Below are 6,695 nucleotides of genomic sequence, written 5' to 3'. Positions count from 1 at the left end.
AGGTGACAATGGCAGGTGGCCGAGCAGGCCTGAGGCCCGAAGCCCTGGTCCTCTCTGCTTCAGTCAGAGGTGCTCCCAGCTGCTGTGGGCCCAGGGTCCCCCTTCAGCTCATTACTTTGATGACAGATTCACCCCTTAGTGGCCAAGGATATCTCAGGGACGCCTGGGCTGACAGCAGAAGAGCTGACGGTCCAGGAGGGTCCAAAGGAGCTGAGCGTGGCCTGACTCCCAGACATCTCCCGGTCTGGAGGCGGCAGGCTAGCCGGACAGGGGGTGCACCACGGTCCCCTGCAGCCATCCTGCCCACACACTTCCAGGCTGCCTGCTCCCCTCCCTTGACACCAGCCCAGGCTTCTAGACACCCAGCCCCTCTTCTATCCAACCAGCACCCCACTCTGTGTCGCACCCCACTCTTCTGACTCCTCTCACCTGGCTTCTGGGCTGAAACTCCACACCCCAGCTGGCCCCCGCCGCACCCTGTCCCTCACACAGAATTCCATGCACATGTCTGCACCAACCAGAGCACACACGGGGCACACAAACCCACTCGGTGGGCCCCAGCTAAGCCACGTGCGGACACAGACACGCAGTCTGCCTTGCTTCCCGTACCCTGGCCCAGAAATCCTGAATGGGGCGTCCCCACCCCCACACCATGTGGTCCTCTCTGGACTGATCTCATTTATCACCGGCCAGGGATGAGTAATTTTATCGTGAAACACAGTTCAGGGTGATAGATGGGGGAGCAGGCAGATGACCGCCTCCCCGCTTCCCACCCCAGGAGAGGGAGGCTAGGAGGAGGTTCCTGCCTCTTAATGAGGGGCCAGGGGCTCCAGAAGGGCTGGAGGAGGGAGGAGCCACAGGTAGGCTGGGTGGCAAGACGATGGGGGTGTGGGGTGGGGGAGCAGAGGACATAGACCGAGTCCCACTGGGAACAGGAGGCAGGGCCCAAGCGGGGAAGGGACGTGCCCTCCCCCCAGTCCTGCTCAGGGCTTAAGTCTTTTAGGGTCCTTCATGGGGAGGGTCAAGGTGGGGGAGGTAGGTGTTCAGACGGTCCTGGTGTATTTTTTTTTCCCAGGAGCCTTAACCCGGCCTTTTATTTGCAATGGATTTCTCTGTGAATTGGGATTTTCTGAAGAGTCCCCGTCTCACCAGCAGGTGCAGAGCCAGACTTTTTGAAATCACGACAGACACTTGGTCACCTCCCGCGTGTACTTTGGGAGTTTCTGGAGGCTCTTCTGGGTGCTCCAGTGAGGACGCTGGTCTGGTCGTGGAGTGGGGAACTGGCCACAGTGGGCTGGTTGAGGGCTCGGCAGGAGGGTGCCGGGTCCAGGACCCCAGGAAGCAGGTCCACCCCTAAGTTACGGTGGCGGCGGTACCGAGAGCACGCAGACCCTGCGCTCCCCCAGCTACACCCCAGCGATCAGCTCAAGGAGGGTCGCACCCCCAGCCCCAGGTGACCCGCAAGCTGCTCCCGCCTGGACTTCAGGACGGACAGCCGTACAGGAGACCCGGACCGGGCCGCCTTCTCTCCGGCAGGGCAGAGGGGACGGCGCGCTAGGGGGGTGGGGGGGCGTCGCTGGTGGGCTCGATCAAGGCGCTGACAGCGGCGCTGTCACCGCGGTTGACAGGCACCAAGAGAGAACGTCCCTGCCGCCCACAGCCGGGGGCGGGAGCCGGGGCGGGGTGGGGGCTGGCGCAGGAGCGGCGCTGTCCCCAGGCAGCCGGGCGGCGCGTCCCCGGAGGCCGCCGGCGGCACAGCCCCGGCGCCAGGCGCGTCCGGGAAGTCTGGGCGGCCGCCCGCCCGCAGCTGCCCCCGGGTCCCGCGCGCCGGCCAATCGCCGCGACTCGCCGGCGGCGGAAGCGCCCCGGCCCAGCCCCCACCGAGCGGCGGCGGCCGCTTAACCCTTCCCTCCCTGTCCCTGTCCCTGTCCGGCGGGCGCTGCTCGCCGGCGCCAGGGTCGCGCAGGTCCCAGGAGAGCGGCCTGGCGCTGGCGCCGAGCCCTGGGGATCCGGGCTGGAGTTCTCTGACGGAGACCCGGGGGTGGGGGGACCCCAGGAGCTGCAGCTGCAGGACCTGCGGCCGGGGCCCTGGGCGGGACTCCTGGTGCAGCCGCCCACCCTTCCGGGGCCCTGCACCCTCCTGCCCCCCTGCCCACGCCGCTGGCTTCTCTGCAGCCCATCTGCCCGCCTGTCCTCCCTTCCGACGTCACAGCGAAACCAAGAACGACCTGCCGGCAACAATGACTATTTTCATTAGTACAGACGTTGGTGTTCCAGGCACTGCCGCCGCTGCACCCCCCGGCAGGGCCCCAGGTTACAGTGGGGAGACTGAGGCCGGGAGGGCAAGGATGTGCCCACAGTCCCCGGGGTAGAAACTGAGCAGGATCCTCCTGGGGTTCAGGCTAAGGCCTCTTCCTCTCCTGCACCTTCCTCCCCCCCCCCCCCCACCCCTCGCCCCTCTGCTTCTTAGACGCTTCTTTCTCTGTAGCTGCTTCTCCCCAGCCCCCGAGACTCAGGACAACTCACCGCCCAGAAGCTCGTCCTAAGTCCTGCTTTCCTTTCAGCCACGTCTTGTCTCTACAGAATTGTGTGTGGTCTGTAGAGAACAACTGTGGCTCTTGACCTTCACTCTCAACCCAGCTCCTGCCAGGACCCCACGCCCCTGCTGGCCCCTCGGTGGCCCTCAGTGTGGTCCCCTGCTCTCTCCTGTACACTCATCTGTTTGTCTGTTTGCTCTGTAACTCCAACGGTTCCCTGTGCTGATGACCAGTTTTTACTGAGCTCCTACTATGTGCTGGCTCTGCTGGGGGCTGGAAGGTCCCTGCTGCTTGGAGGTGGCATCCCAATAGGACGCGGAGCTGATAATAAACAAAATAAACAGGAAGACTGCTCAGTAAATGAGAAAACTGCCAGGCTGTCCAAGGTGGAGGGTTAAGATAGGGTGGTTGTAGCAGCGCAGGTGCTTCTGTGGCAGGTTCTGACTGGGTGCCTGTCTTGAATGCAGACAGTAAGCTGAGACTTGGCCAGAGGGAGGGCCCTTCAGGCAGAAGGAGGGGCCCTGGGAAGCCCTAAGGCAGACTGAGTTCGGTAGGCAGGCAGAAGGACGCTGGTGGTCTCCACACCTGTGGGGTCTGCATTTCCATTACTGGCCAGGACAGAGGGTGCAGGCAGTGCAGAATCCCACCCCTGGAAGACAGCTGGCCGGGGAGCAGTGCACCCCCAGCTGTGGGGCTGGGGGGGTCACGAGTGAAAGTACCAGCTCCAAACACTGGCTCAGCCCAGAGTATGGATTCTAGCCGCTGTTATCAGGCGAGACACCCCCCTAGCCCCGACCTCTCCTTGACCAAGAAAGTATGTGCAGTGGGCCACGTCCCCCTCCCCACCGCAAGGGGCCAGCGTGAGTGCTCACATGAGACTGAAATGGGGTTCAGAACTGACGAAGGAGCAGAAGACTTCAGTCACCGGAGAGGGGCAGGAAAGTCTTGGGACCTGCCTTAGGCTTCACCCAGGACAGGGAAACGAGGTGCCACAAGTGGGGCTCCCTGGGTTGTAACCCATGTTCCTCAAGATGCAGGCTGGGTATCAGGGCACAGGAAACTGTAAAATGAGGGTGTTTAATGGGGACAGGAGCTGTCAATTCTGAGAAAGGCCACGAGAGGCTGGGAACACCGCCCTGGAACCCAGTCCTTGCTGTTGCTGCTGAGAAGACGTGGGGGTGCTGGCGAGGTTGGGGGTGCAGTAGGAGGTGCAGAGTGAGCCAAGATATACCTGTGCACTACTCTCCCTAGAGGTTGGACCAGGAGTGCCTGGCAGAGGATCGAGGCCAAGAGGAACGTCTGAGTCCTGAAAAGCTGATGCCTCTGCCACATCTGGGAGACTGAGTGCAGTGAAGGCCAAGGGTCTGCTTTGGAGGCAGAAGGAGAAGATCCAGGAGGATGTTCCCTGTGGAGCAAGGCCAGCCTTCCGTGGGACCTCCAGCATTGAGCTGAGGGCAGGAGGGCCCGACGGGGGGTCAAGGCCAGTGGAGTAGGAAGACAGACCCCGATGTTGCTCCTCAGTAAGTGAAACTGGGGCATGGGATTTGGAAGTGGGGCAGTCATGGATCTTGTAAGAAAGTGGATGAAGCGCAGGAGGCAGGAGACACGAGGGTGCAGGGTGGAGGCCTGGGTACGGGCTGGTGGTGTGGAGAGGAAGGTGCCGTCAGGGACACGGAGGGGCACCTGTGGGTGGTGGACGGGAAGAACCACAGGCCAGACCCCAGAGCAGCAGACTGTGGGCTGCTGTCAGGAGTGAGCTGGGCTTCCAGTACTCCAGGCACAGCTGCAGGACGACCGGAGTTTGCCAGGCACGAGGCCAGCTCACTTTATTTATTTATCGAGAGGAAACAATGGGGTGACATTCAGCGCTTCCACAGTGCTGTGCAGCCAACATTGTTTGGTGCCAAAGCATCTTCATCACCCAAAGGAAGCCTCGGACCCACTGAGCAGTTATTCCCTGCGACTCCCTCCCCGCCCCTGGCCGCCACTTGTCTACGTTCTGGATTTGCCTTTTCTGGATGTTTCGTAAACGGACTCATAGAATATATAACTTTTCGTGTCTGGCTTTTTCCACTTAGCATAATATTGTTGTTGTTGGTTTTAGTCCTCACCTGAAGACGTGTTTATTGACTTCAGAGAGAGAGAGAGAGGGAGGGAGGGAGGGAGACATCAGTGTGAGAGGGAAACATGGATCAGCTGCCCCAACCAGGGATCAAACTCTTGGTCCTTTGGCGTGCGAATGACATGCCAGGCAACAGAGCCACCAGCCAGGGCTCACTTAGATCATGTTTTCAAGATTCTTCCCTGCTGTGGTGTGTGTGGTTGTGTTATTCCTTTCATGGCTGAGCGATACTCCAGTGCGTGGATATGCCGTGTTCTGTTTCTCCACCCACCTGTGGAGGGATAGTTGGGGTGTTTCCACTTGCTGGCGATGGTGACTCGTGCTCCGCTGAGCACATATGTACATGTATGTGCTTGAGGACCTGCTGTCAGCTTTGTAGGGTGTATACCTAGGCCTGGAATTGCTGGATCACATGTTTAACTTTCTGAGCAATGGCGAGACTGCCTTCCTTAGCAGCTGCACCATCTCACTTTCCCATGAGCAGCGCACGAGGGTCTCAACTTCTGCACACGCTCGCCAATACGCGTTATTCTTTTCCGTAACTATAGCCATTCTAGTGGGTGCATGTGGTGCCTGGCTTGTTTATTTTGTGTCTTGCTTTCTCAGCTGAATGGTGGTTTCACAAGGCCACCGTCTCCCCGGGGGTAGGTGGGTGAGGGGGTCACGAAGCCTGGACTAGAAACTCGGCCTCTGACGTTCCAACGCCACACCTTGGAGGCGCAGGTGTAATATCTCTACGATGGAACAGCCTTAGAGAGGCTGAGCGGCCTGCTCAGGCACCTGCAGCTTCTTACTGAGGAAAGAATTCACCAATTTAAAGCCCCCTCGCCCCCTACTTATTCCCGGGTGTCTTTGCAAGGCTGGGTTTCGGGAACTAGACGGTCCAGTGGCCAAACCTGTCGGAACCAAATTTCTACATGGAGACTTCTCAGCCTGTGATCTTTACGTGGATTTGGGAACGTGGCTGCAGCTGTGTCTTTGCTGTTACAGCTTCCCCTTTGCTCACAGCAGTTCTGAGCCCCTAGTTTTGGGAGTCTCAGCAGGGTGGCTTTTCACCCGGGACCACCACCCCTGGTGGCGGCTCACGACCCTGCGCGGAGGCCCGGGCCGCTGCTCCGGCCGAGGACACTGGGGACGCTGAGTGTCCTGGACCGAAAGGCGTGCCCTTTGCTGTGGGTGTGGGCTGTGGACCAGGTCTGTGCGGCCCAGAGACAGTATGCGAGAGTTCACAGCATCCAGGGACAGGACAGGGATGCGAGGAGGGTGGGAAGGGCCGTTGCTCAGCCATCCAGGTACTGGAGGAGGCAAGACCCAGGTGTAAGCCCCAGAGGCCCTTTTTGTTTTCTCTCTTAAGGAGTGAGCAGGAGGAAGGGGCTTGATGTGGTGACAATTCCTAGACACAAGGAGGGTGATGAGAAGCGGTGACAGGCAGCCCCAGAGCCCCACCAAGCTCCTGAAGCAGGGGCCTCTGTGGATGTCACAGTTTTGAGTGGGGAAGGGGACCTCTGCCTCCTGTTATCAAGGCCCTGGCTCTGGAGCTGAGAAATCCCGTTTCAGAGAGGTGGCACGAGCCTCTGCTGCTCCTTTCAGAGCTCCGCTGGGGCCTGGCCCTGCAGACGGGTGTCAGAGCCGTTCCAGGCCTTGCTTCAGGCAGGAGATAGCAGACCAGGGTCCCCGGCTCCCGCCTCCCTGGTGGCTGCCACAGCATCACCCGCAGCTTCCAGGGTCTCTGCCCAGTCCAGTTATTCTCATTGCTTGGGTGGCATTGCCCGGAGCCACATCTGTATCACGGAGAGCCTGGGTGAAACTCAGGACCCCCCCAGCCCAGATCCAGGCGCTGCAGAGACAGACATGCTGTTCTTTACCGCAGCTCTTTCTCCCCAGTGAAAACCTGCCTGCTCGCCCGTCACGAGTCTGTGGCATTTCTGAGTTTGGAAACTGACCTGTCAAGGAGCCTGAGATGCCATCTAGTCGTCCTTGGCCTTGGCCTTGGCATAGCCAGATTAGGGATCTCTGGGGACAGCAGGAGCCCCAGG

General features: G+C 60.3%; 1 long non-coding RNA gene across 1 annotated transcript; it reads left to right on the top strand.

Annotated features, from left to right (window-relative positions):
* The first annotated feature begins 4,006 nt into the window (after window positions 1-4,006).
* Window positions 4,007-4,620, top strand: LOC150014013 (uncharacterized). Its single transcript, XR_016509894.1, has 2 exons — window positions 4,007-4,057; window positions 4,380-4,620. It is a non-coding gene; the product is annotated as an uncharacterized LOC150014013 (long non-coding RNA).
* The last annotated feature ends 2,075 nt before the right edge of the window (window positions 4,621-6,695 follow it).

The sequence above is a fragment of the Furipterus horrens genome, unplaced genomic scaffold (genome assembly GCF_987537825.1).
Source record: "Furipterus horrens unplaced genomic scaffold, mFurHor1.1.pri manual_scaffold_3, whole genome shotgun sequence".
Taxonomy (NCBI): Eukaryota; Metazoa; Chordata; class Mammalia; order Chiroptera; family Furipteridae; genus Furipterus; species Furipterus horrens.
This window is presented reverse-complemented; position numbering and strand designations above follow the sequence as displayed.